Source organism: Gymnodraco acuticeps, unplaced genomic scaffold, assembly GCF_902827175.1.
Source record: "Gymnodraco acuticeps unplaced genomic scaffold, fGymAcu1.1, whole genome shotgun sequence".
Taxonomy (NCBI): Eukaryota; Metazoa; Chordata; class Actinopteri; order Perciformes; family Bathydraconidae; genus Gymnodraco; species Gymnodraco acuticeps.
Genome location: NW_022990562.1, coordinates 97,945 through 124,485, shown reverse-complemented (window position 1 = coordinate 124,485; position 26,541 = coordinate 97,945). Strand labels below are relative to the sequence as shown.

Genomic DNA, 26,541 nt, shown 5'->3' with positions numbered 1-26,541 from the left:
TTCCTATGTTTATATTCTGCTATGTCTTTAAATATATCAGTGGTTAGATTTGGACATGGGTTGTATACATTGATTATCCTAATGTTATCTTGTTTTCTAGGGTTGCAGATGTCCACTATAATACAGTCTATATCATCAGGAGATTGCACCTCCCTATATGCCACACCATCTTTGAGAAATGACTGCACGACTTCAGGTCTGCGATGTGGACAGTACACCTCAAATACATACCTTCACAACCTGGGGTATTTGAAGATAAGGGAATGACATGTTTATAATATGCTGCAAAACACAACAAATATGCAGGGTTACGAGTCTGTTTCTAAGGCCATTTTATTTTTGGTAGTCTGATCATTTCAACAAGAGAATACTTTAAGAAAACGTTTTCCCACACTCTTTGTAGGAGCCATTTTATGGGTGTTGTTGGTGTCTCAGTTTACCTTAATTACATGTATAGTGCAATATTATTTTTGAACACTTGGTGGCGGGGTTTAGCTGCGAGAGGTCATAGGTGAGAGGACAGGAAGAGCATACTGATTCTACCAGACGGCCAGCCAGCCCCAGCAGATGCTCATACTACAACTATTGACACCGTGTACTTAAACCTTGGTATGTAAAGCAATAAAACATCATTCTAAAACTTCAGCAAAAGACCGGAACTTCATATGTTTGCGTCTGCGTCAGGATCACTCTAAACCCTCCTGTGAAGTAATGGCAAAAAGATATAGGACACTGGAACATTTAAACTGCCATTACATTAAGTAGAATCGTACTCTGAGTGAAACTGGACAATATAAGAAACATATCGCATTGGATTAAGGATCGTTTTCACCGGATAAACAATTGGATTACTTCACAACTGACACCATCATCCCGGATCAGCTGGACAACACCTCACAATGAGCTGGAGATTGTCACCACCTGCGCTCATCAAGACGGCGAAAGGAGAGGCCGAGAGCCAAGGCTGGGAAAGCGGCCGGGTATGAGCAGCATTAAAACTGGATCGTATATTGGAATCATAAGCTGCATTGGACAATGGCTTGGATTTAATGCTGCAATAATGTCAGCTGTTTGAAACAGCTGTCGGCAGATGGACAGCCTGAAAACGAAACTTAAAGGAACAGTGAACATTATGCCTGTCAATTCTGACGTTACGTCAACAGATGGCGCTGTTAGGATGGGATCTGTAATGGAAAAAAGGATTACCCAACACAAGGCCAATAGAGTGGAGCTCCATGGGACCTTATTTTCGAAAAAATTATGTATTGAAGTCAATGGAGAGACAAAGATTATCTTTCGATCCAGTTTGAATTGTGCCACGAATTACACATATGATGTTTGTCAATTTGAAAGATAATTTTGCAAGTAAAAAAAAAAAAAAATGTCGTAAAACTGTGAACACATTTGTTTGTCTGAAACGCTCAATGAACTACATCTCCGGTCTCGCAGAACAACACACGTCACCAAGATGGCCGTCACTACTGTCTTGTCAACAAAAGGATTGACTCCCCTCACTATCACCACAATGAAACACGTCCAGAAGAATGTCATGCAAAGCTGCCTGCCTTCCTTTGATTCTCTCTGAACTGCCTGGTCTTTTAATGTTTACGTCAACCATTTCTGCAGATAGCATGAAGTAGAACAGATCGGCGATCGCCGATGCTAGCGTTGGCATTTCTCCCCCGGGCTTAAATTGTGTATTATAGAATGATCACACCGGTGACAGTACTCTTCAAAGGGTTCACGATATATGACTACTACTCTTACTTACATGTTGGGTTACTTAATGTTACTTCATATTAAGGCTAATACAAATGACACGGCTGTAATGCTAACTGACGTGCTAGCTACTAGCTAGGTAGCTAACTTGATCCAGCCACTCCTGGTCCTTCCATCAGATGGGAAGCGAAAGAACGAGCAAGACCCATTGCTGGTATGATAACAACCTGGTACTAAGCACACAGGCATCTTGTTAAAGTTATCTTATCTTAGCCAGCGCCATATAGATAGATTATATCTATATGGCGCTGATCTTAGCTATCTCTCAGTGGAGGAAAACAATTGTGACATCACTTACGCGACTCTGGGATTAGTAGTCTTTGTAGTTGCGTATTTTTCATAGTCTTATATTTCAACAGTTTTACGACAAACTGTGACTTTTTTGACATGGAAATTATTTTTTAAGATTAACAAACATCATATGTGTAATTCATGGCACTATTCAAACGGGATCGAAAGATATGTTTTCTCTCTCCATTGACTTCAATACATTATTTTTCCGAAATAAGGTCCCATGGAGCGGAAGTAGATGGGCGTGACTTCGCCACTCTATAGATGGGAATTGTTTAGTGTAAACTGTGAAAAAAACAAAATATGCTTAATTGCGGCTCTTTAAAACACTATGGTTTTTCTCCTGTGTGAACACGAAGATGTGATTTGAGAGCACTTGATGTAGTGAACGTTTTCCCACACTCTTCACAGCTGTAAGGTTTTTCTCCAGTGTGAATACGTTGATGTGATTTGAGATGACCTGATCTAGTGAAAGTTGTCCCACACTCTTCACAGCTGTAAAGTTTTTCTCCCGTGTGAATACGTTGATGTGATTTGAGATGACCTGATCTAGTGAAAGTTGTCCCACACTCTTCACAGCTGTATGGTTTTTCTCCAGTGTGAATACGGTGATGTGATTTGAGAGCACTTAATGTAGTGAACGTTTTCCCACACTCTTCACACCAGTATGGTTTTTCTCCAGTATGAATACGGTGATGTGATTTGAGAGCACCTGATTCAGTGAAAGTTTTCCCACACTCTTCACAGCTGTATGGTTTTTCTCCAGTGTGCATACGGTGATGTGATTTGAGAGCACTTAATGTAGTGAACGTTTTCCCACACTCTTCACACCAGTACGGTTTTTCTCCAGTATGAATATGGTGATGTTTTTGTAGATCACCTGATGTACTGAAAGTTGTCCCACACTCTTCACAGCTGTATGGTTTTTCTCCAGTATGAATACGGTGATGTGATTTGAGATGACCTGATTGAGTGAAAGTTGTCCCACACTCTTGACAGCTGTACGGTTCTTCTCCTGTGTGAAGTAAAGGATTTGTCACATTGCTGACAGCTGTGACATCTCTCTTTTCCTTTCGGTTTCTAGAACAGATGGACAGAGATAGAGAGAAAGTCAATCTAAAAAGCATAAATACACAAGTTAACACAATAAAAACTCACTTAAAGTGGACCTATCATGCTATATTTGAACAATATATTGTAGGGCCATACCTATATAAAGTATATAAATATAGTTTTTTTTTCAAAATACCAAAAAGATCCTGCTTTTTAGCCACGCTCTATTTGCTCTTTTCAGTGCTGTTTTTGCAGGGGGCTGATTTTGTGAGCTGCAGCTGACCACGACCCCCTGCAGCTGACCACGCCCCCCTGCAGGAGAGGGGAGCGTGCTCTGAGATCAGCTGCTGGGCTGCAGCGGGGAGAAGAGGGGGAGAAAAAGAGATCTCCGTCCACCGTGTTTTATTCTTATAGAAGTAGTACATATCAGTGTGATATCCTTGAATGCGGACACGCAGCTCTGAATGTTCGCTGGGTCTATTACAAACATTGTAAGGCCCTACAACAAGTGAGTCTCGCAGGAGAAATGGCACCCAAGAAAAGTGCAAACCTCCCTGACGAGGTGGAGGAGATTAAGAAATCTCTCGACTTCTTGTCAGCCGAAATCAAAACAGTCGTGGCGCAGCAAAATAAAATCTTGGAGCTACAATATGGTTTCAGAGCAAACAGAACCACATCATTTGCAGTTATAGAATGTATGGGACACATTACTAAGGCGATAGAAAATAAAGAATATGCAATAGGGATATTTCTGGACCTTAAAAAAGCATTTGACACGGTTGACCATGAATTATTAATTAAAAAACTACAGAGATATGGCATTAGAGGTGTTGCATTATCATGGCTATCCAGATACCTACATAACAGGGAACAGTACGTTGAACTACAAAGCCATAAATCACAACTACTGCAGGTTACATGTGGGGTGCCTCAGGGCTCAGTCTTGGGGCCATTACTATGTATTCTGTACATTAACAATATATGTGAAGTATCAAAAATTATTAAAACCATTCTTTTTGCAGACGACACAAGTCTACTCTGCTGTGGGGACGATTTAGAACAGATATTGGTCACAATGGAGAAGGAACTGAGCAGGATGAAGATCTGGTTTGACCAAAATAAATTAACATTGAACGCAAGCAAAACCAAACTCATAAAATTTTGGGAATCGATCGACCAATACAGAGAAGAAACTCACTATAAATGGCGTCCAATTAGAAAGAGTATCGGAAATAAAATTCCTTGGAGTAATCATAGACATTAAATTAAGTTGGAAACCACATATAAGCTATATCAAAGCCAACATGTCCAAATCAATAGCAATTCTGAATAAAGCCAAATACCTAATTAATCAAGCTTCTTTGTTTATGCTGTACTGCTCCTTCATACTTCCATACGTGATGTATTGTGTGGAAGTTTGGGGGAACACATATAAAACAAATACACATCCTATCTTCATCCTGCAAAAAAGAGCCATACGAGTTATACATAAAACTACGTACAGAGAACCAACAAATAAATTGTTCATCAAACTAAAAACACTAAAACTACAAGACCTGGTTGACTATAAAACTATTCAAATTATGTTCAAAGCCGCAAATCAACAATTACCTCATCCAGGGACTTTTCACACAGAGAGAAAGCATGCACATGTTGAGAGGAAACTGCATTTTCAAAAAACCACCCGTACGAACAAATGCCAAACTTCACTGCATCTCATCAAAAGGTGTTAGTCTGTGGAATAACTGTAACGATGCACTGACATATTGTACAAGTCTAAACTGAAAGTATTATTTAGGAGCCAAATCATTAATGGTTATAAACAGGACCTGTAAAATCCCATTTGTTGTAATTGTAAAAGTAATTTCTTTCTGATTGTTTTGTAAAAAAAACAAATTAACATGCCAAACATGTCGCTGATGACGATGACCTAATGTTTTATTTATAAGAAACATATATGTTAGAGGGGGTAGGACCAGAAACGTTTTTTAAGCTTCTTCTTGCCCCTGTTGAACATGACAGACTATCTGAGAATTATTATTATTCATTTTTTTTTTTTTTTGTACTTTGTTATAATTATTAATTTGAGTGAGAAAAAAAAAAAGAGAATATATATATATTATTGTTATTGTATGTTTTTGTTTCGGACATGTTCAATAAACTGACTAAAAAAGAAGAGAAGTAACGGGGCAGAAACTCTCCTTTTTACGCAGCGGTCCAGACATAGACATCAAACGGCGACACATATTCAGTGTGCAGTTACTTTGGCATTAGGGCAGGGATATCTAGATACTTTCCAATGTTTGACATCATGAATTGTGCTACTTTTAAAGCAAGGAGCGATGTTTTCAAATCTGTAATCAAAAAGCTACTCAAAAACGCTATCGAAGCAGTTCCTGCCGTTGCTACGTTAGTTCAAACAGTAACAACGGACTATTTCTCTTAGCGGATGCATGTCAATTTAAATCAATACAACTATTTTTTAAATCAATAAAATAATTTCCTAAATCCATAAAAGCATTTCAATTAATATTGGGAGTCATATCGTTACTTTGTTGAGAATGTGGCCGTGTGATAAGCGGGATAATGTGCAGCGACGCGGTCATTATAAATAACACCTTCATGCCGATCTAGATCCCTCCGTTCCGCTTACTGACGTCAGTAAAGTGTTCAAATCTGGATCAGTCTGTATCAGATTCGTTGCAGCCCCTTTTTTAGAGATGTGGGTATGGAGGAAAATAGAGAGGGTTGTGTTTTCTGACACTTGGTGAGTTCCCTGGAACACCGGGGACACATATTCATGTATAAAAGACGTACGAAAGTGCATTTTGCATAATAGGTCCCCTTTAATATAAACCTTGAGTTAACAAAATACTATTTATCAACTGTTTGTGTTTATTATATTTGATACAGTAATACAGCAATATTCTAACCAAAGTATATAACAGAGGTGGGGGACTCGAGTCACATGACTTGACTCGAGTCACATGACTTGACTTGCCTATTTTTTTACTTGAGACTTGCTTGACTAACATTGATAAAAGACTCGACTTTGACTTGGTATTCATGACTTGAGACTTAGGCTTGAGACAGATGACTCGAAAGGACTTTACTTTTTAAAATAAAATATTTGCATTTGTATTTTACGAAGCCCCTAGAGGGCAATGAAATAAAAAAAAGAGAAAGGAGAAAGTAGGAAGTAGAGCGCACAGGAGACAGCCGTTTCATTGCAGACTGTTATGTTTATGTGGGGAAATACATACATTATTTGAGATATATTTCAAACTCGGACTTCATTTTAGGGACATTTCGGCCAGGGGTGTAGAGTTATTTGTTCAAGCACCGAATCGGCAAAACAGGAGAGTCTGTGAACCAGTCTGCCTTGACCTATGTATTCATGTCTGTGACTCTCACAGTATCTGCTGCCCACAGCTGCTTCATAGAAGAAAAACCTCCTTCACTTCATGAAATCTCTGCAGCACCAGGAGGCAGTAACGTGTAACTCAGCAGAATCTGAGAAGAGCAGCAGCAGCTGCAAAGAGCTGTGCCTTCACTGTGTTTACCTTCATTAGAACAGCTAACGAGCGACCGCAGGCTGCTATGTTTTAACCACTTCCATTTCTATTAGCTCAAAATGGCGGAAGAAATTCTGGGGAAGACGGTTAAAGAGCTCAAGAACAAGTGCAAAAAGCAACTTCACCAGGCAGGCCAACTACCTCAACAGAGAAGCAGGTAGAATGGTCGAAGCAGAGCTAAGGGAGGAATTCACCAAGCTGAAAGAGGGATTACAAAAGGTTCTTGAAGCAAATGAGGACTGCATGGCTGGGTTGCAGGCAGACGCTCAAAAGGCCGAAGGAAAGCCAGAGAAGCTCTTTCAAAGCGGGAAGAGGCCGACGGTGAAAGGACTGCAGAGGAGGCTGAAGCCAGAATGGAAGAGGTGAGAGGCCTTATTCAAGATAACCTGTGGTCCAGATATGGCCGATATGAGCTCATCACTGCAATTGAGGAAGCAGAAGAAGTCAGTGAACAAGCTGGGAATGTGCCTGTGGAAGGAACCAAGCTGGAAGGCTATGGGGTGCTCCTGACCATTCTAGAGAGGCGGATGAAGGAGGCCACCAGAGTGATGGCAGCTTGGGAGTGCTGGATACCCATGATGGCGAAATCAGATCTAGCTGGCAGAGTCAAGGACCTCAAAGCAATAAGGAATAGACTTGAGATGATGCAAGGTGAATTTGTCAACTCACGCAGGATTGCAGCGGAGAAACTGCAGAAGTTCTTCCCAGAGGTCAAGCCCGACAAATTATAGAGGCCAGAAGAAGTCAAGACTCCTAAAGGGACAGAGAAGGCACATGAACTTGTCTGCTATGGCCTAAGGGAGATCGCCAAAGTGCATAGAGTCATCAGTCCTGAAAAACTGCAGAAGTTCTTCCCAGAGGTCAAGCCTGAAGAATTAAAGAGGCCAGAAGAAGTTGAGCTCCTCATAAGCCACAGGGAAGGAAGACTTGCTCCACAAAGAGTGAAGGTGGTTGGAGACCTTGTTTTGTGGGAAAGTCCACTGGGAAAAACAGTAGGCGGGGCACACCCGGAACTGTTTGAGGAGATTGAAGGTCACACAGGTCCAACACACACTTTGCTTGCTCCATGAGAACAGCTGCAGTCAGGTATGAGGAGAGAAAGCTTCCAAAAGACAAACCAGCACAGTTGCAGAAGGAAGATATTGCTGAAGTAAAGGTCACAGCTGCAACTAATCGTGAGTTCCTGGAATGGTGGAGGTGGGACAGCATTGGAGCAGCCTGTGAGCCTAAGTGTGGAGGATGTCGGTGTGGAAATTGCCAACCAGGAGGTAAAGAGATTACCCTGGCGGAGGAGAGAGAGCTGGATACAATAAAGGCAGGCCTAACCTACGTCAGGCAGGATTCTCATATTGCATCACCACACTGGGATGCAAAATATCTCTGGACTGAAGACCCCACTTCTCTCCCCAACAACCAACATGCTGTGGAGGCCACAGTCCTGAAGACAGGAAAACAGCTGAAGCGGGAGCCTGAGTGGCAAGTTGTAGATAAAGCCCAAGTGCACAAAATGGTCGAAAGAGCTGGTGGCTTATGCCTCAAACCAGGGGTCCGGTCTGGTCAAAGTGGGAGGCAAGAAACTGCAGCAGCGCTCCTGGGAGGAGAAAAAGCAACAGCTGCAAGTAAAACTCTCATCCTCCCAAATCAGATGAGAGAGGAGGACAACAAAGCCCTGGGAATTGGGTACAGAGTGGAGGAGTGGCCAATAAGATCAGCTGGAGAGGTGGCAGCGCAAGCCAGAGAGAGTGTGGACAAGCTCCAGAGGAAGGCATTCTCAGCAGCCATAACAAGAGCTCAAGCCGAAATAAATCAAAGAGATGGCCTAGAAGACCCACAGGGAAACAGAAAAAGGAAGAGCCAATGGGAGAAACCTAGAGCCGATCAGACTCCTACCAGAAATATTACAGGAAATACAGTGAAGGATCCTGTGGAGGTGAAAAGATTCTGCAGCCTTCAAAAACGTGTCGGTGTCATAGCCTGGGTGTGGAGAGCTGCAAGGAAGTGGCTGGAGATCAAGGACCAGCCTAGGGCAGAATCAAAGTTGGAAGTAATATGGCACACAAGGAATCGAGATGTAGCAGTGGGAGATGTGGTGTGGCTGGCTGACCAAAATGCCCTGAGAGGACATTACAAACTGGTGAGAGTGGTCAGTGTAAATACTGATGGAGAAGGCATCGTAAGGGATGTAAATGTGAGAACCTCTCCCAGCTACCCAGTCTCAGTTATGAAGAATAAAGTCTGTGGAGGGTACAAGGGACATCCAAGCAGGATCCCTGCCACTATTCTTCATAGAGATGTCAGGCGCCTGGTCATCTTACTTCCTGTGGAAGAACAGGTGTGATTTGAAGGTGAAGAACTGGTGTGAGCTCCTTGGGTTCAGGAACCAGGAGCTCAAGTGGGAGGTGTCGAGACGAAAGTCAATATAATAATATCTGTGAAAAACGGACTAATAAATAATTATGTGTTTTCATTTAGAGTACTAGTATTGTTCAATACCAGGAGAGGGTATTTGTTTTATTTTGGATAGCGTAGGCTACTTTTCAGAAGCGAGCTGTTGAAAAAATATGAACGCCGCTTCCGGCAACACGGCTACCAAAGGGGTGTAGTTTGTGATGGCCGGTCTCTTGTTCTCAAAGCCACGGAGAGAGAACCAGGCGACAGTGTGTGTGAGGCTCCGGAGACGCCGTTGGTATGTTTATTGTGTTTATGTACTTGATCTGTTGCCGCACTTTGCGAGAGTGCTGTTGCGCAATCAACTGGTTTTTTTACGCAGCGCGGTCTGCCTGTGCTCCGTTTGTTTTCTGTGTAATTTAGACAGCGCAGGTGTTTAGATGAGGTTTTCTCTGGTGCCTGTTTTCCAAGTGGAGATAAACACTGATTGAGCCTTCTATTCCCATAGCACTCAGTAGTAATGATTGTATGTGCTTTTTTAACGATAAAATTGTTACTCTTAGAAACAAAATTAATGACCTCTTGCCTTTGACCAGTATAGTGTTATCAACAGCTCCCGGAAACGTAAGTTCTAATATTACACTAGATAGTAAACTAGAATGCTTTTCAGCCATAAACCTTGAACAATTAAATTCAATGATTCTCTCTTCTAAACCATCAACGTGCATGTTAGACCCAATTCCAACTAAGCTGTTGAAGGAAGTTTTTCCATTAATTAGCACTTCTTTATTAAATATTATGAATATGTCTTTATTATCAGGCTATGTTCCACAATCATTCAAAGTAGCAGTGATAAAACCGCTTCTTAAAAAGCACAACCTCGATCCAGAGGTTTTAGCCAACTATAGACCTATTTCTAATCTTCCGTTCCTCTCAAAAATTCTTGAGAAAGCGGTCGCAAAACAGTTGTGTGATTACTTAAAAAACAATGATTTATTTGAAGCTTTTCAGTCTGGCTTTAGAACACATCATAGCACAGAGACAGCTCTGGTTAAAGTCACAAATGACATTCTAATAGCCTCTGACAAGGGACGTGTCTCTATTCTTGTTTTGCTCGATCTCAGTGCTGCATTTGATACTATCGACCATAATATCTTATTGCAAAGACTAGAGCACTTAGTTGGCATACAGGGAACTGCTTTAGACTGGTTTAGGTCCTATCTATCTGAACGCTCTCAGTTTGTACGTGTCAATGATGAATCTTCCACGCAAACCAAAGTTAGCCATGGAGTGCCACAGGGCTCAGTGCTCGGACCTATTTTGTTCACATTATATATGCTTCCGTTAGGCAATATTATAAGGAATCATTCTGTAAACTTTCATTGTTATGCGGATGATACTCAACTATATTTATCAATCAAGCCTGATGAAATTAATCATCTAAATAAAATTCAAGACTGCCTTAAGGACTTAAAAACGTGGATGACCTTAAACTTTTTGATGTTAAACACGACCAAAACTGAAGTTATTGTACTTGGCCCGAAGAATCTACGAAACAAATTATCTAAGGATATACTAACTATGGATGGCATTAAATTGGCCTCCAGTGAGACTGTAAGGAATCTTGGTGTTATATTTGATCAGGATTTATCCTTTAACGCCCACATAAAATCTATTTCAAGGACCGCCTACTTCCATCTACGTAACATTGCAAAAATCAGGCATATCTTGCCTCAAAACGATGCAGAGAAACTAGTCCATGCATTTGTTACTTCAAGGCTGGATTATTGTAACTCTTTATTATCAGGGTGTACCAAGAAGTCAGTCAAGTCGCTTCAGCTGATTCAAAATGCTGCGGCTCGTGTACTAACCAGAGTTAGGAAAAGGGACCACATTACTCCTGTTCTGGCTGCCTTACACTGGCTCCCTATAGAACACAGGATAGAATTTAAAATTCTTCTTCTCGCCTACAAAGCCCTTAATGGGCAGGCGCCATCTTACCTTAAAGAACTCATTATACCCTACTGTTCTACTAGGGCATTGCGTTCCAAGAATGCAGGGTTGTTGGTTGTTCCTAGAGTCTCTAAAAGTACAATGGGAGCCAGAGCCTTTTCTTATCAAGCTCCACATTTGTGGAATCAGCTTCCAGTTTGTGTTCGGGCGGCAGACACCCTATCCGTTTTTAAGAGTGCGCTTAAGACCTTCCTTTTTGATAAAGCTTATAGTTAGGGCTGATTAGATCCAGCCCCTAGTTTTGCTGATATAGGCTTAGTTTGTCGGGGGACATCTTACTTCTTCCTTCTCTCTGTCTATACCTGTGTACTCCCATGTTCCGATTAACCCAGCTTCCCCAAATGTCTTTCTTTTTGGTGTCTATATACGCCGGGATCCGGAGTCATGGATGATCCTGCGCTCCTCTGTCCTGGATCGCGAGCCCTGGATCTTGAGTCGTGGCTGTGGTCCTGGATCATAGGTCCTGGATGGATATCCTCGTGGATTCATCTTCCTATTATACACACATGCATTTCCAAACATTTGGACTACCTATGTTGCAAATGTATTATCTTTTCAATTTACACACGGCATCTATTGCACGTCTGTCCGTCCTGGGAGAGGGATCCCTCCTCTGTTGCTCTCCCTGAGGTTTCTCCCATTTTTCCCTTTAAACTGTGGGTTTTCTCCGGAAGTTTTTCCTTGTACGATGTGAGGGTCTAAGGACAGAGGGTGTCGTATTGTCATACTGATATTTTGTACAAACTGTAAAGTCCACTGAGACAAATGTAACATTTGTGATATTGGGCTATATAAATAAACATTGATTGATTGATTGATTGACTCCTATTAATTCATTTAAGTTAATGATTTGGTTTTAAAGTAACAATTTATCCTTTTTAATTAAAACATAGTTTGTGCTATTATTATTATTATTATTATTGAGAATGCAGTGAGACCTGCAAAATGTTTGTAATTTGTGTACCATGTGAGCTAACTTTTGTTTGTCCTTTGTGTTTTGAAGGTTTTCAACCTGATCAATTCTTGGAGCTGTCTTGAATAAATGAAGACAAAAAGAACGAATTTGAGTTGTCCAAAGCGTCCTCTGTTGCCCTCTAGCCTATCAAGTCAGGCTAAATCACTGGTAGAGGCCAAAAACCTGAAGGATTTGACACCTAGAAGTGTTGAAAATAATCGTTTCTACGATGCATTGCGATGCGGACGATTCGGTATCGATGCAGTGACGGAAGATAATCGATTATAGCGTAGTAACGTTGCTTCCTGATTTTTCAGCCACGGCTTTACTATAACGTTTTTTTTCCCTGTCACTTTAATATCCGTCCTGAATCACTATCAAATCAAAATAATGAGTGACAGGCTGACAGTGACCCGATAGAAACTTTATTATTCACTTAATCACTGAGATATAATGAAGCTAACTTAGTCTCATACATTCATGGGATTTATGCAACAGTGAGACAGAGAATGTGAGTGTGCACCCACATGCAGTATTTTTGTTTGTATATGCTGTTGTAAATACTCCTGTTGTCTGCTGTGTTCAGACTCAAGTCCTGGGTGTGATGCCACATTCAGTGTCCTTTTTTAACAGAAGGCCATTGCTAGAAGCTGCAGCTAGACTGCAGAAGCATTATTTTTTTGATTTTGAGGATGGAACAACTTCACACACAGATATAGGGAGGCTAGACCTATACAATTCATTTAGGTTTATAAATTAATGTCAAGACATTTATGTTATTGATTTCTGAAGCACTTTCTAAATAATAAAAAGAGAGTTCATATGTATTTACTGCATTATGCATTGATGAAAAATAAGCCATGTGCAGTAATATAGAAAATTGAGGATGCAACGTATTGGTATTAATCTTGATGCATCGGGATATCGAATTAAATCGAAGACAGGATAATGGTAATCGAATCGAATCGTGAGACCAGTGAAGATGCACAGCCCTAGTAGACAGGAGACAGAGGGAGACGGCATCCTGTCACTGCGAGTCTCAGTATGCTCCGTTCCTCTTGTGTTTTGTTTTTTTGGTCTATTTATTGTCTAAACTTTGTTGTGTCTGTATGAAATGTCATTTTGAGAGACCATGCTTTTGATCCTGTGGATTACATTTGCCTTCTGCAGACCATGTCTGGCCATTCAACTTTCCAAGACACACCTGAGTGACAGCACGAACATGTATGGCGAGGAGCCCCGGCCTCTGCGCTGCTACAGACGCGAGGCTATGCTAGAGCTACAATGCGATCGGCCTCCTACGAATACACCAAGCCATCTGTGCTCTTCCTTATTGGATGAAATCCCTCGGGAGCCGCTTAGAAACACCAGGAAAAGAGACGAGGAAGGAGGGGAGGCGTTCAGAATACGGCGGAGATTCAGCCGGCCACAACTTCCATCCATCATTCTCACAAACCTGCGCTCATTGAGCAACAACGTGGACACACTAAGGACATACACAAGGTACTGTCATGAATTTCTCGAGGCCTCTTTATTGTGTTTCACGGAAAGTTGGCTACAATCTACGATGCCTGAATCTCTCTTTGAAGTACCCGGATTCACCCTTGTTCGAGCAGACAGGGATGCGAACTCGGGGAAAACCAGAGGAGGCGGTATTTGTGTGTATATTAATGATCTGTGGTGCCGATCATACTCAGTAAAATGTAAAACCTGCAATCCCAACGTAGACATTCTCGGCATGACGTAAAGACCCTTTTATCTGAATAGAGAATCCGGGTGTATTTTACTGTTTGTTGTTTACGTGCCTCCCAGCGGAAGAGGACACTGTGTTCACGAGCTGCAACTCAGCCACCCCGATGCACCGGCAATAGTGCTCGGGGACATGAAGCAATGTCGCCTGGAGACTGTGTTACCTGGGTTCCAGCAGTATGTTAGGGATCACAGCGGGAAAGACAATATCCTGGACAAATGCTTTGTTAATGCGAACTAATTGTTCTAATTGTTAATGATTAAGAGCGGTGAATTAGCTTAGAAACAGGAAGTGCTCAAACGTTCGTGTGAGTTTATCAAATTTAGCAGTGATTCCATGTCAGCCACGGCTTGTTACAAAACATCTTACTGATAGTGTATCTAACAAACTTAAACTAGCTTTATTAAATGTCAGGTCTCTGGCAGGAAAACAAATTTTAATCAATGATTTTATCACTGAGCACAATCTCGATTTTATGTTTTTAACGGAAACTTGGATTGAACAAAATAACAGTGCAGCTGTTCTTATCGAATCAACCCCTCCCAACTTTAGTTTTATGAGTCAGGAAAGAATGCATAAGAAAGGGGGTGGAGTTGCTATTCTGTTCAATGATTCCCTTCAATGCAGGAAGACATCTTATGGGAACTTTGCTTCTTTTGAATATGTGGCCCTTCAGCTGAAATGCTCCTCTCGAGCTCTGTTCCTAAATATCTATAGACCACCCAAATACTGTGCAAGCTTTTTTGATGACTTTACTGAACTGCTGTCTATAGTGTGTATTGACTTTGACCGTCTAGTCATTGTTGGTGATTTTAACATCCATGTTGACAACCCCCAGGACAGAGGGGCTAAATAACTGTTTTGTGTTCTTGATAACTATGGACTGACTCAGCATGTGACGGAGCCCACGCACAATAAGGGGCACACTCTGGACTTAATGATCTCAAAGGGTCTGAATATCTCTGAGGTTGTGGTGACTGATGTTGCACTCTCTGTTCATTCCTTTGAGAGCTCTATTTCTGTTCACACAAATGTTCAAAAAGAGGTAACCACAAAGACCACTAACATCTCAGTAAATGAGCTAGTAGATCATTTTAATTCAAAAATTAAAAATGTTATAGATGCCATTGCTCCAACTAAGGTAAAGGAAGTGACTGGGAATAAAATATCTCCATGGAGAAAGGCCATGACCGTGAGAGCAGAAAAAAGAGAGTGTCGAAAAGCTGAACGTAGGTGGCGAAAAACAAATCTCCAGATTCACTTTGAAATCTATAAAGAGAGACTTGGCTTTTATAATTTGGAATTGAGAAACGCACGACAGTCTTTCTTCTCTGACGTCATTACCAAAAAAACAAACAACGCACATGCCTTGTTTGCTACCGTCGACAGACTAACTAACCCCCCAGTGTCAGTAGCCTCTGAATTTCTATCCACCAGGGCGTGCAATGATTTTGCCTCCTTCTTCTTCACTGACAAAATTCAGAAAATCAGACAAGCAGTCAGTGCCTCTGCATCAGGTACAGCAGATGTTTTGTCTCTGTGTCCACCTAATATCGATTCAAACACCATGACACAGTTCCATCAGATTAATGATAAAAACCTAGAGGACATTATTCAACTTCTGAAGTCCTCCTCCTGCTGCCTTGATATTATTCCAACAGGATTTTTTAAAGATGTTTTTCGTTGCATGGCCTCAGATCTACTTCACATAGTAAACAAATCTCTTCACTCAGATATTTTTCCACAGACCCTGAAAACTGCAGTCATTAAACCGCTCTTAAAAAAGAATAATCTAGATGCTTCAGTAATGAACAATTACAGGCTCATATCAAACCTCCCTTTTCTAGGTAAAATCATTGAAAAAGTTGTTTTTCAACAGTTGAGTAATTTCTTGCATGTAAATAACTGTTTCGATGTGTTCCAGTCAGGCTTTCGTCCAAACCACAGCATTGAGACTGCTCTTGTAAAGGTCTTCAATGACATCCACTTAAACACAGACAGTGACAGAACTTCAGTGTTAGTATTATTAGATCTCAGTGCTGCGTTTGACACTGTTGACCACAACATATTACTCGACCAACTAGAAAACTGGGTGGGACTTTCGGAAACAGTTCTAAATTGGTTTGAATCCTACTTAAAGGACAGAAACAACTTTGTTTCTTTAGGTAAATACACATCTGAGTTGACAAATATGATATGTGGGGTTCCTCAAGGCTCCATCTTGGGGCCTCTTCTCTTTAACATCTACATGCTACCACTGGCTCAGATAATGAAAAACAACAAAATAAGTTACCATAGCTATGCGGATGACACACACATTTACGTAACAATTTCACCAGGAGACTATGCTCCAATTCAAACACTGAGTAAGTGCATTGAACAAATCAATGACTGGATGTGTCAGAACTTTCTCCAATTAAACAAAGACAAAACTGAGGTAATGGTCTTTGGAGCCAAGCCAGAACGTATAAAAGTTAGTGCTGAGCTTCAGTCTGCAATGTTCAAAACAACAGATAAAGCCAGAAATATAGGTGTAGTCATGGACTCTGACCTGAGTTTCAACAGTCACATTAAAACAGTTACTAAATCAGCCTACTATCACCTAAAGAATATATCTAGGATTAAAAGACTAATGTCACAGCAGGATTTGGAAAAACTTGTCCATGCTTTTATCTTCAGTAGACTGGACTACTGCAATGGTGTCTTCACAGGTCTCACTAAAAAATCTATTAGGAAGCTGCAGCTGATTCAGAACGCCGCTGCTCGAGTCCTCACTAACACTAAGAAAGTGGATCACATCACTCCAGTTCTGAAGTCTTTACACTGGCTTCCTGTGTGTCAAAGAATAGATTTCAAAATACTGCTGCTGGTTTATAAAGCACTGAATGGTTTAGGCACAAAATACATTTCTGACCTCCTGCTAAATTATGAACCATCCAGATCTCTCAGGTCTTCAGGGACTGGTCAGCTTTCTGTCCCCAGAGTCAGAACTAAACATGGAGAAGCAGCGTTCAGTTATTATGCTCCAAATATCTGGAACAAACTCCCAGAAACCTGCAGGTCCGCTGCAACTCTGACCACTTTTAAATCCAGGCTGAAGACTTTTCTTTTTGTCGCTGATTTTAATTGAACTATTCATATCTTAAACTGCACTGTAACTTTTATCCATGTACTTTTTCTTTTAATGTTTATTTTATTATCTTTTCTTTTTAATGACTGATTTGAAATGCCATTTTCTTAATGTCTTTCGTTTTTTGTAAAGCACTCTGAATTGCCTCGTGTTGAAAGGTGCTGTATAAATAAACTTGCCTTGCCTAGCCTAATGATAAAGGAGCCTATGTGTCTAAATACAGACCACCAATACTGCACTCTGATCATAATGTTGTGAATATGATACCAGTGTATAAGACCAAACTCAAGGGAAGTCAATCAGAAAAGAAAGTAATAAGGACATGGACAAATGAAAGTAGGGAGCCGTTGAAAGCCTGTTTTGATTGGACAGATTGGGACATTTTGCAGGAAGGTTCACCAGATGAAATAACTACTGTTACCAAAGACTATATTAACTTCTGTGTTCCCACTAAAGAAATACAAATCTATCCAAGTAACATCATATGTGACAAGGACATTACAATAAGTTATAAAAACCAGGAAAATAGCTTTAAAAAACAAAGACTATGGAGCACTTGAACAGACAGAGAGAGAACTGAAAGTCAAATTGAGGGAATCAAAACACACAGAGAGCTTTTGGGAAATGCTTTTAAAGCCAAAGACCCCAAAAAAGTGTGGGACACCATGAGAACCATGACAGGAATGACCTCTTCACTTTGGTTTTAAATAACTGTTTTGGAACGCATTTCCACTGCAGGGCCTCGCACGGCTTAGTACGGTATAGTTAGGCCTTGGTAGGCCAGGCTCACTTTATGCTGCGTTTCCAATACAGTTTAGGAACTGGGGCAGTAACTATAGTAACGCAGTGTAGGCGGAGCCGTGACGTCATCTTCAATGTGTGTCACTACCCGATCTGCAGTGCGCATGTGCGAGATGGTCCGCCATATTGGACAACTCCAGACGGCAACCCAAGATGGACACTTGACACAGTGGCTTTTAGCAAAGCTCAAAAAAGAACACTCGAGAGAGATGAGTTATTATTATTACAACGTGACATCACTATTATTTAACAACTCTTTTTATTGGGTTATTTTATTTGGGGTTAAGTACATTGTCAGAATAAGTGAGAAATTAATTTCACTTCTGTTAGACAGATCTGCAGCCCTGCCCTATCTGCAGTGCGCATGTGCGAGAAGGTCCGCCATATTTGACAACTCCATACGGCAACTCTAATGGGACATTTGACGTCTAGACGGCTGCCCGATTTGCATCATGCATGCGCGAGTCATAAACGTCTCAAATATCTTTATTAAAATATTTTGATATTTAAAATAAAATGAAGGACATTCACAGTTAATGTAATTAGATATAAATTATGAATGCCATACATATTGCATACATTCACAGTCAATATTTCTTCAGTATGTATGATAGCTGTCTAACAGAAGTTACATCCATTTCTCACTTATTCTGACAATGTACTTAACCCAATAAAACGACCCAATAAAAGGAGTTGTTCAATAATAGTGAAGTCACGTTGTAATAACAATAACTCATCTCTCTCGTTCAGATTAATATTGTCGGGTTTTTTTTAGTGTTCTTTTTCTGCTTTGCCAAACACCACTGTGTCAACTGTCTTATTAGATTTGCCATATGGAGTTGTCAAATATGGCGGACCATCTCGCACATGCGCCCTGCAGATAGGGCAGGGCTGCAGATCGGGTAGTGATACACATTGAAGATGACGTCACGGCTCCGCCTACACTGCGTTACTATAGTTACTGCCCCAGTTCCTAAACTGTATTGGAAACGCGGCATAAAGTGAGCCTGGCCTACCAAGGCCTAACTATACCGTACTAAGCCGTGTGAGGCACTGCAGTGGAAATACGCCATAAGTGGATGCAGGGCTCGGCAGTAACGGTTGCCATTGGGAACCATTCAGAAAAAATGTCAACCACTTCTTGGCCTTTGGTTGCCATCAGTGGCAGTTTTTAACATAAATAAATAAGGACAGCAAACAGCTAAAAGTGAACCCCAAAATAGATTAATGTTAATTATTTGTTGTATTAAGAGTGATATTTAATTATTGTTGTGACCAGTCGGAACCTGATACTTAAGTTGCACATGCATGGGTGTGATTACGGAGCCAGAAAGTGATGCACGTTTACTCGCGTGCGCCATGTGTTTGTTTTTACGAAAAATGGCGAAGCAAAATAAGTTGTTTGACTGTGGGGTAAAAAGTTCGGCCAACCCGTCAACATCTCAAACGAATGTTCAAAGTGATTCAACTGATAAAGCGTAAAGTAAACCCGAACGAAAAGCAAAGAGGAATGTTGTCCATTCACTTCCGGTAAAAGGTTCCTTCAAAATAAGAGTCCCGATCTTATTACTACCAAAATAAAAGTGCAAAACGAAACTTTACCATCGGAAAATATTGGCATAACATTATAATCACTTCTATAAAAAGGTAACACATTTTAATATAGTTAGAAATATTAAAGGTAATTTACAGCATTAATAATGAATATCTAATTCTTTACGGGTACGTATACCGTTACAGTGCATGACTTTAAGGATTGGCTTACAGATGGCCCTGAGCCCAATAGAAATTGCCCTGAAAAATGCGCGCGGACGAAATGGCACGAAGGGTTTGGGGGGCCTCCCCCTAGAACATTTAGATGTTTGCAGGTCTTAGATGCTGCCTGGTGCATTCTCTAGACTGAATTATAAGATGAACCACCACAATATTATATTGTACAATTTCAATTTGATTCTTCATTTCACTTGTTTGTTTGTTCTTGCTTGTATTTGCTCGCTTGCATGCCCTGCATAGCTATAAGAAACACTTAAGTTGTTGGTCAAGACACTTTCCATCTGATGAAGGCAGATGCCTTCCCAGATGTAAAAAAGTAGAAAACATTACATTCAGTTGTAACTGCCAAAACAAACATTATTTACACTATTATGGCCCCTGTTAAAAATGTAATGTTATCAACTGTAAGTTGGTTGAACGAATGCCTCCTCATCCGGAAGCTGACCGAGCAGACCCGAGCAGCAGTCGAGAGGTATGGGCTCACACACAAATGTGTTCCGTTTCATATACATGTAAATACAATCCAAATACAGAAACAAGTTTTACATATGTATTTTTGATCCACACATATTTGTTTTCTGTTTAAAACCTCTGCACCTGCAAACACAAACCGCTTCCTGTGCATGGATCACTGTGCATTCGTGTCTGGGGTTTTTGAGACTCCCCTGACGCTCAGACGATTCGTACTTGTAATTTTTTCTAATCAGATGTCTCCTCAATTCTAAGCCAATGAGCGCGCCCCACGAGGGTAGATTTCTTGTGTTCATGATGTAGCGCTTCATGTACGCATTTTGCGCTGTCCGGAGCTGACAGGTCCATGGAGCCTGACTGCAGGCTAACCTCAGGACACCTCCTGCACTCTAAGTACATTGCCACTTTCCGAACAGGAAATGCACGCAGATACAATATTTTATATTATTAAGGTACAGCGCCACTTTCCGAACCATTGATTAATGCTTGTGTACACAAAAACGGCAGGCAAAACCGTTTTAAATGTGTGTTTCCTGTGTGGCGAATACAGCTGCTTTATTTATGTCTGTATGAAGTTGTTGTGAGTGTGGAGGGAGCAGCTACAGGTTAGCTTAGCCTAATCGATCAGTGCACTACAAAGCCAGTGCTAGACAGTGAACTGTCAACGGGGGGAGCCCCGCCGGTCATCATCGGCCGATATTCACTCTTAATATTTTGATCGGTGCTCTCTATAAAGGCCGATCAGGAGGATCTGATCGATATGGACATAAACGCAAGTGAAGTATAACCGGACGCGAGAGAGATCAGATCAGCTGCTGAGTGAGACAGACACGCAGCTCTGCATGATCACCTGAAGCTCCGCCCTCTGTTTAGCGAGCTGACCGGACTGTGCACAATGCGTATATGAAGTTTCATGAACGCAATAAATCATACCCCCGTGGGGGCGCGCTCATGTGATTGGCTTAGAATGAAGGAGACATCTGATTGGCTATAGATAGAAAAAATTACAAGTACGAATCAGGTGTGCGTCAGGGGAGTCTCAAAAACCCCACACACGAATGCACAGCGATCCGTGCACAGAAAGCGGTTTGTGTTTGCAGGTGCAGAGGTTTTAAACAGAAAACAAATATGTGAGGATCAAAAATACATATGTTAAACTTTTTTCTGTATTTGGATTTTATTTACATGTATATAACGGAACACATTTGTGTGTTCATTGAAAAACACAAGTGTGGATCCTTTTGCGGATCATTAAATACAATTGTGAATCCTTCTGTGTGCATGTGTGTATTATGAGACTGTTCTGAGCCCATAGAGAGGAGACGAGCGTATCCGCGAAGCACACAAAATGGCGACGTCAGAGTTCCTGTTAGCCGGCAAATCTAAATCTCTTCGGTCAAAATAATTTCCCTTTAGCGCAATACCGCTTCAGTTGCGCCACTTATGTGACAGACAAGAAGAGTATGTGACAGACAAGAATGGTCAATTATAATATCTAACACTTAATGTGGAGTAGATCTGACCTCTCAAACTACCGTAACTAGTTATAGATATGTTTAGTTTTACTGTCGGGTCACTCATTACTGGATCCGCGAGCTGCATGATACTGGCATAATAGATTGCCCGAGCGGGCAACCAGCAGGTGAGGCTTCATTGACGGAGCTAAATACTAGATGGCCCCGGGCAGTCCTTAATGTCGAGCCCTGCGTTACACCCCTAGTAGATGGCGTTCCGAGCTGAATAAGGGCAAGTACAAACCACAGACTATCTGTGTCATGGCGAATACAGTCGCTGCTTTATTTATGTCTGTATAGGGCGTTCCAAGCTTAATAAGGGCGTCAAATGAAGGCAAGGCACCCGCCTGGCGGAAACGCTGGAATTAGGAATATATTGTGATGAAGTGCACACTGACCTGAGCTGCAGGGGTCTCTTTCTTCTCCTCCATGCTGCATTAAAATGACTTTATTCACATAGAAATTGACATTAATGGATGTTTGAACCACGGTTATAACGCTATCCGTGTGTAACTATCACTAAGTTAACACAGAAAGCAAACATTAGCTAGTGAGACTGTTTAATGTACTCCATGTATACAGTATTTTCTGTATATTGTGTATTCTTTAGATACTCTAGTGATGTGTCCTGTGTGTATACTTGCTGCTAATGCTTCATTTTTATTATATCTTTTAAATATGTTTAACTCGTGTAATGCCTGAAAACACTTCTGCTGTGACACAATCATTTCCCACTTTAAGAGAAATCATTATTTAAATAAAGTATATCTATTTATCTAATGAGCTAAACCGTCGCTTAGCTTAGCGTTAGCTGCTAACTGAAGAACCCCATTCATTTCAATGGGAAAAATGCTACGTCGCGGTGAATGACGATGCTAATAAGCTAGTTATCATACATTTAAAACCATATCTATGGTAAAGAGCACCAACACAACAACTCAAACCGTCTTAAACACAACTGGTGTAATAAATAACTAACATAAAGTCAGCTGAGCATTACAAATCAACTGTTACTCCCCCAGAGCCGAACTGGAATAATAACTGTAGCTGTTAGATTGTTGCTTTTAGCCTTTGTTTAAAGATAGTTTGAGACTATTTTTGGCGCACATTTAAAGTTTTTTTGTCAGTTTCTTTCTTCCAAGATTACAGCTGTTGTATTAAATAAGATAACTGATTCGTGATTAACTGTAAGCTAAGCTAACAGGTGTAAATACACTTAATGAAACCTCTGCATGTGTTTAATCCACTCACCTCTTCTTTTGTCCTTCTTCTCCTCTCGGTTTTTAGCCATCTTGTGCTCAGGCTCTGTGCACAAGATGGCGTCTATCAACTTCCGGCGGCTGTGGCTGCTTCTCAGGTCGACTATTTTCATTTCCTCGCTCCTTGGTCCTCGGTCTCACCGGAAGTTGATTTGCCTGCGCCATCTTGAGTACCGTCCCATGGCTCTTATTTCTGCCGGAGGACCGAGGATCGAGGAGCGAGGAGCGATCATGGAGGAGCGATAACTATGGGCATAGATATGTTTCATAATTATTTGTGTGAACATAAAAATAATTTGTGTGTAAATATGTGATTTGTAAATGTAAAACAACAAATGCATTTAAAAGATTTGCAAACTCACAAATACATTTGCAAGTGTAAAACGGATCTGCAAATACGCTAAATATGTTCACAAATTAAAAAAATATCTCTGAATATCTCTTTAACATTTACACCTTTCGATCAGGCATTTGTGAATCCATTTTGTATTTGTGGACCAAAAATGCGCTTGCGGATCTCAAATCTCTGTTCGCGGATCGTCTTTTTACACACACGGAATTTTGAGACATATTTTCCGCCGGTCTCGGCTAAAATCTACTCGTGTCACTCGGTTATTTTCGGAAACCACGTGATGGCCTGCTGATGACGACATTTCCGCATGATTTCAAAGTAAGAGCATGATGGTTTGTTTAATGCTCTGTTTTTGTATTATAATGAACAGCGGAACGTTAGATGCATTCTTCATCACCATAACCCTGACCTAAATACGGTGCTTTTCTACAGATTACTTTATTACTGCACTGGTAAGCTAAAATTAGGCCGATTAATAAGATGTGAAGTGCTTTGTAACTTCGACCCGCTTGACTGAATACACAAAAAACAATGAAGAAAGCGTTTTATCTGGGCTGATTCGCTGCCAGCTGCTCCCCCGGGACCCGAAAGTGGCGTATAGCCTGCATTTCAACATCAACGAAAGTCCTCGATATATGCTATATTGAACCAATAACACAAACTAACTGTATCACTATAACATGATGATGATGGTGATGGTGATGAAGAATGCATCTAACGTTCCGCTGTTCATTATAATACAAAAACAGAGCATTAAACAAACCATCATGCTCTTACTTTGAAATCATGCGGAAATGTCGTCATCAGCAGGCCATCACGTGGTTTCCGAAAATAACTTAGTGACACGAGTAGATTTTAGCCGAGACCGGCGGAAATATGTCTCAAAATTCCGTGTGTGTAAAAAGACGATCCGTGAACAGAGATTTGAGATCCGCAAGCGCATTTTGGGTCCACAAATACAAAATGGATTCACAAATGCCTGATCGAAAGGTGTAAATGTTAAAGAGACAGATCTTTTTTTAATTTGTGAACATATTTAGCGTATTTGCAGATCCGTTTTACACTTGCAAACGTATTGTGAGTTTGCAAATCTTTTAAATGCATTTGTGGATGTTGTTTTACATTTACAAATCACATATTTACACACAAATTACAAATCATCCCTCCATGCTTCCCTGGTGGGAGGGACTAAACGCAGGGAAACGACGCAAGCGAGGGAAGCAAGGATTTAATTTAATCGACCTGAGAAGCAGCCGGGTGTGAGGCCGAGTACTTCCGGTTGGAGTACAGAGTAGGCTGTGGCTGCTTCTCAGGTCGATTAAATAAAATCCTTGCTTCCCTCACTTGCGTAGTTTCCCTGCGTTTAGTCCCTCCCACCAGGGAAGCATGGAGGGACGCAAAGAAACCACGAGAAGCAGGGAAATGAGTTTTAAGAGCAATGGGACGTCCTTTCCTCCGGAGCGTCACGTGAAGCGACGTCCGTTTGTGAAGACGCTGCACAGCTGTTCGTCTGGCAGCAGCCAGCTCTGTACCCGTTATTTCCACAAACACCCCCGCCTCTGTTAGTGCACATTTACTGACATAAACATTAGTATCATCTGTTGTAGATCCAAATACATGAAATAAAATAAGAAGTCATTCTCAAAAAAGATAAACGCCATTCTTAAAATGTATAAACGGACAATAGTTAGATTAATATTGATTAGAGTGCATAATAGAAATAAAATAATTGAGAGAAGAAAAAGAGATATGTTATCTATCAAAACCCAGTTAGATTAACATTAATTGGATTGCACACTTAGTGTGTTTGTGTGGATATGTAGCACATTAACATTGTAAAAGCACTAATAATGACTGACTGAATGGAAATGACAATAAATGAAACTGTAAAACGAAAAAAGCGATCATGAAAATGTTTCCAATAATGATTTTTGACCACTTTTGTTCAGATCACATATTTGTAACTAAATGATACATTAATTGAAACAAAACACGGTATAAACTGAGGAGTGAGTCCCGTGAGGTTCATGTATTTTCTTCACTCCGCTGGGGTATTGCTCTCATGTCAAGAAGCATCAGATCAGTGCATGCAAGAGTAACCCCCCTGCACAAAAAGGGCAGCAAATTGGACCCAGGCAACTACCGCCCTGTCTCTATACTTACCTCCATCTCGAAAGTCATGGAAAAAATAGTATATGAACAGGTCGAAAAGTACCTCGCGGAAAATAAACTAATCTATGAATTTCAATCTGGCTTTAGAACATCCCACTCCACTGACACATGCCTTCTTTATTTGAGCGACCACATCAAACAAGAGGTGGACGAGGGCAAGTACTGCGGCACGGTGATGCTGGACCTACAAAAGGCTTTCGACACTGTCAATCACCCCATTCTGATTGACAAGCTAAAAGCAATTGGTTTTGATAAACTATCGGTGAGCTGGATGCAATCCTACCTGGAGGGGAGAGAACAGATGGTGGAGGTAAACGGTACTCTGTCCCCCCCCCTCCCAGTGAGCTGTGGTGTTCCACAAGGAAGCATATTAGGTCCGTTACTGTTCCTAATTTATGTAAATGACATGTCATCAGCATGTGACTGCAACTTGTTCCTGTTCGCGGACGACTCAGCCCTGCTGGTCTCTGACAGGAACAGGTTGCAGGTTGAAAAAACCCTCAGCTCCGAGCTCGGCAGAATCTGCACCTGGCTCGCCGATAATAAATTATCATTACACCTGGGTAAAACAGAGTCCATTCGCTTCGGTTCGAAACATAATCTCAGCAAATCCGACGACTTCTCAGTTGCAGTGGGCGACATTATTGTCACAAGTAAGAAGGAAATTACATACCTAGGATCTATTCTTGAGGCAAACCTCTCCTGTGACAAAATGGCATCCAATGTAATAAAAAAAGTCAATCAAAGAACTAGATTCCTATACCGGATCTCCTCTCTGTTAAACAAAAACACCCTGAAAACTCTGGCAGGAGCACTCATTCAAGGGTACTATGACTATGCTTGCACGTCATGGTACCATAGCACCTCCAAGGCGCTAAAAATAAAACTTCAAACATCGCAAAATAAACTGGTCAGACTACTGCTTGACCTTTCATCTAGAACCCACCTCACCTCTGCCCACTTTGACAACCTAGGATGGCTTAGAGTAGACGACAGAGTACAGCTACTTGCAATGGGCCTGGTCTACAAGATCCACTACACCTCTATGGTACCCATGTACATGTCAAAATTCTTCCCAAAGGTCAAGGAATACCATGATCATAACACCAGAGGGAGCTCCACAAATCATGTGAAACCCAGATTTGGCACAAAAAAGGGGGAATACACGTTTCGCAATTATGCCACATCAAGGTGGAACGCTCTTCCCACAACTGTAAAGGAAAGTAAAACTATACTTACCTTCAAAACCTCTCTTAAAGAGCACC

General features: G+C 41.1%; 1 pseudogene; it reads right to left on the bottom strand.

The window, feature by feature from the left end:
• Window positions 1–2,084: 2,084 nt before the first annotated feature.
• Window positions 2,085–26,541, bottom strand: part of LOC117553664 — a 50,008-nt pseudogene continuing 25,551 nt past the window's right edge.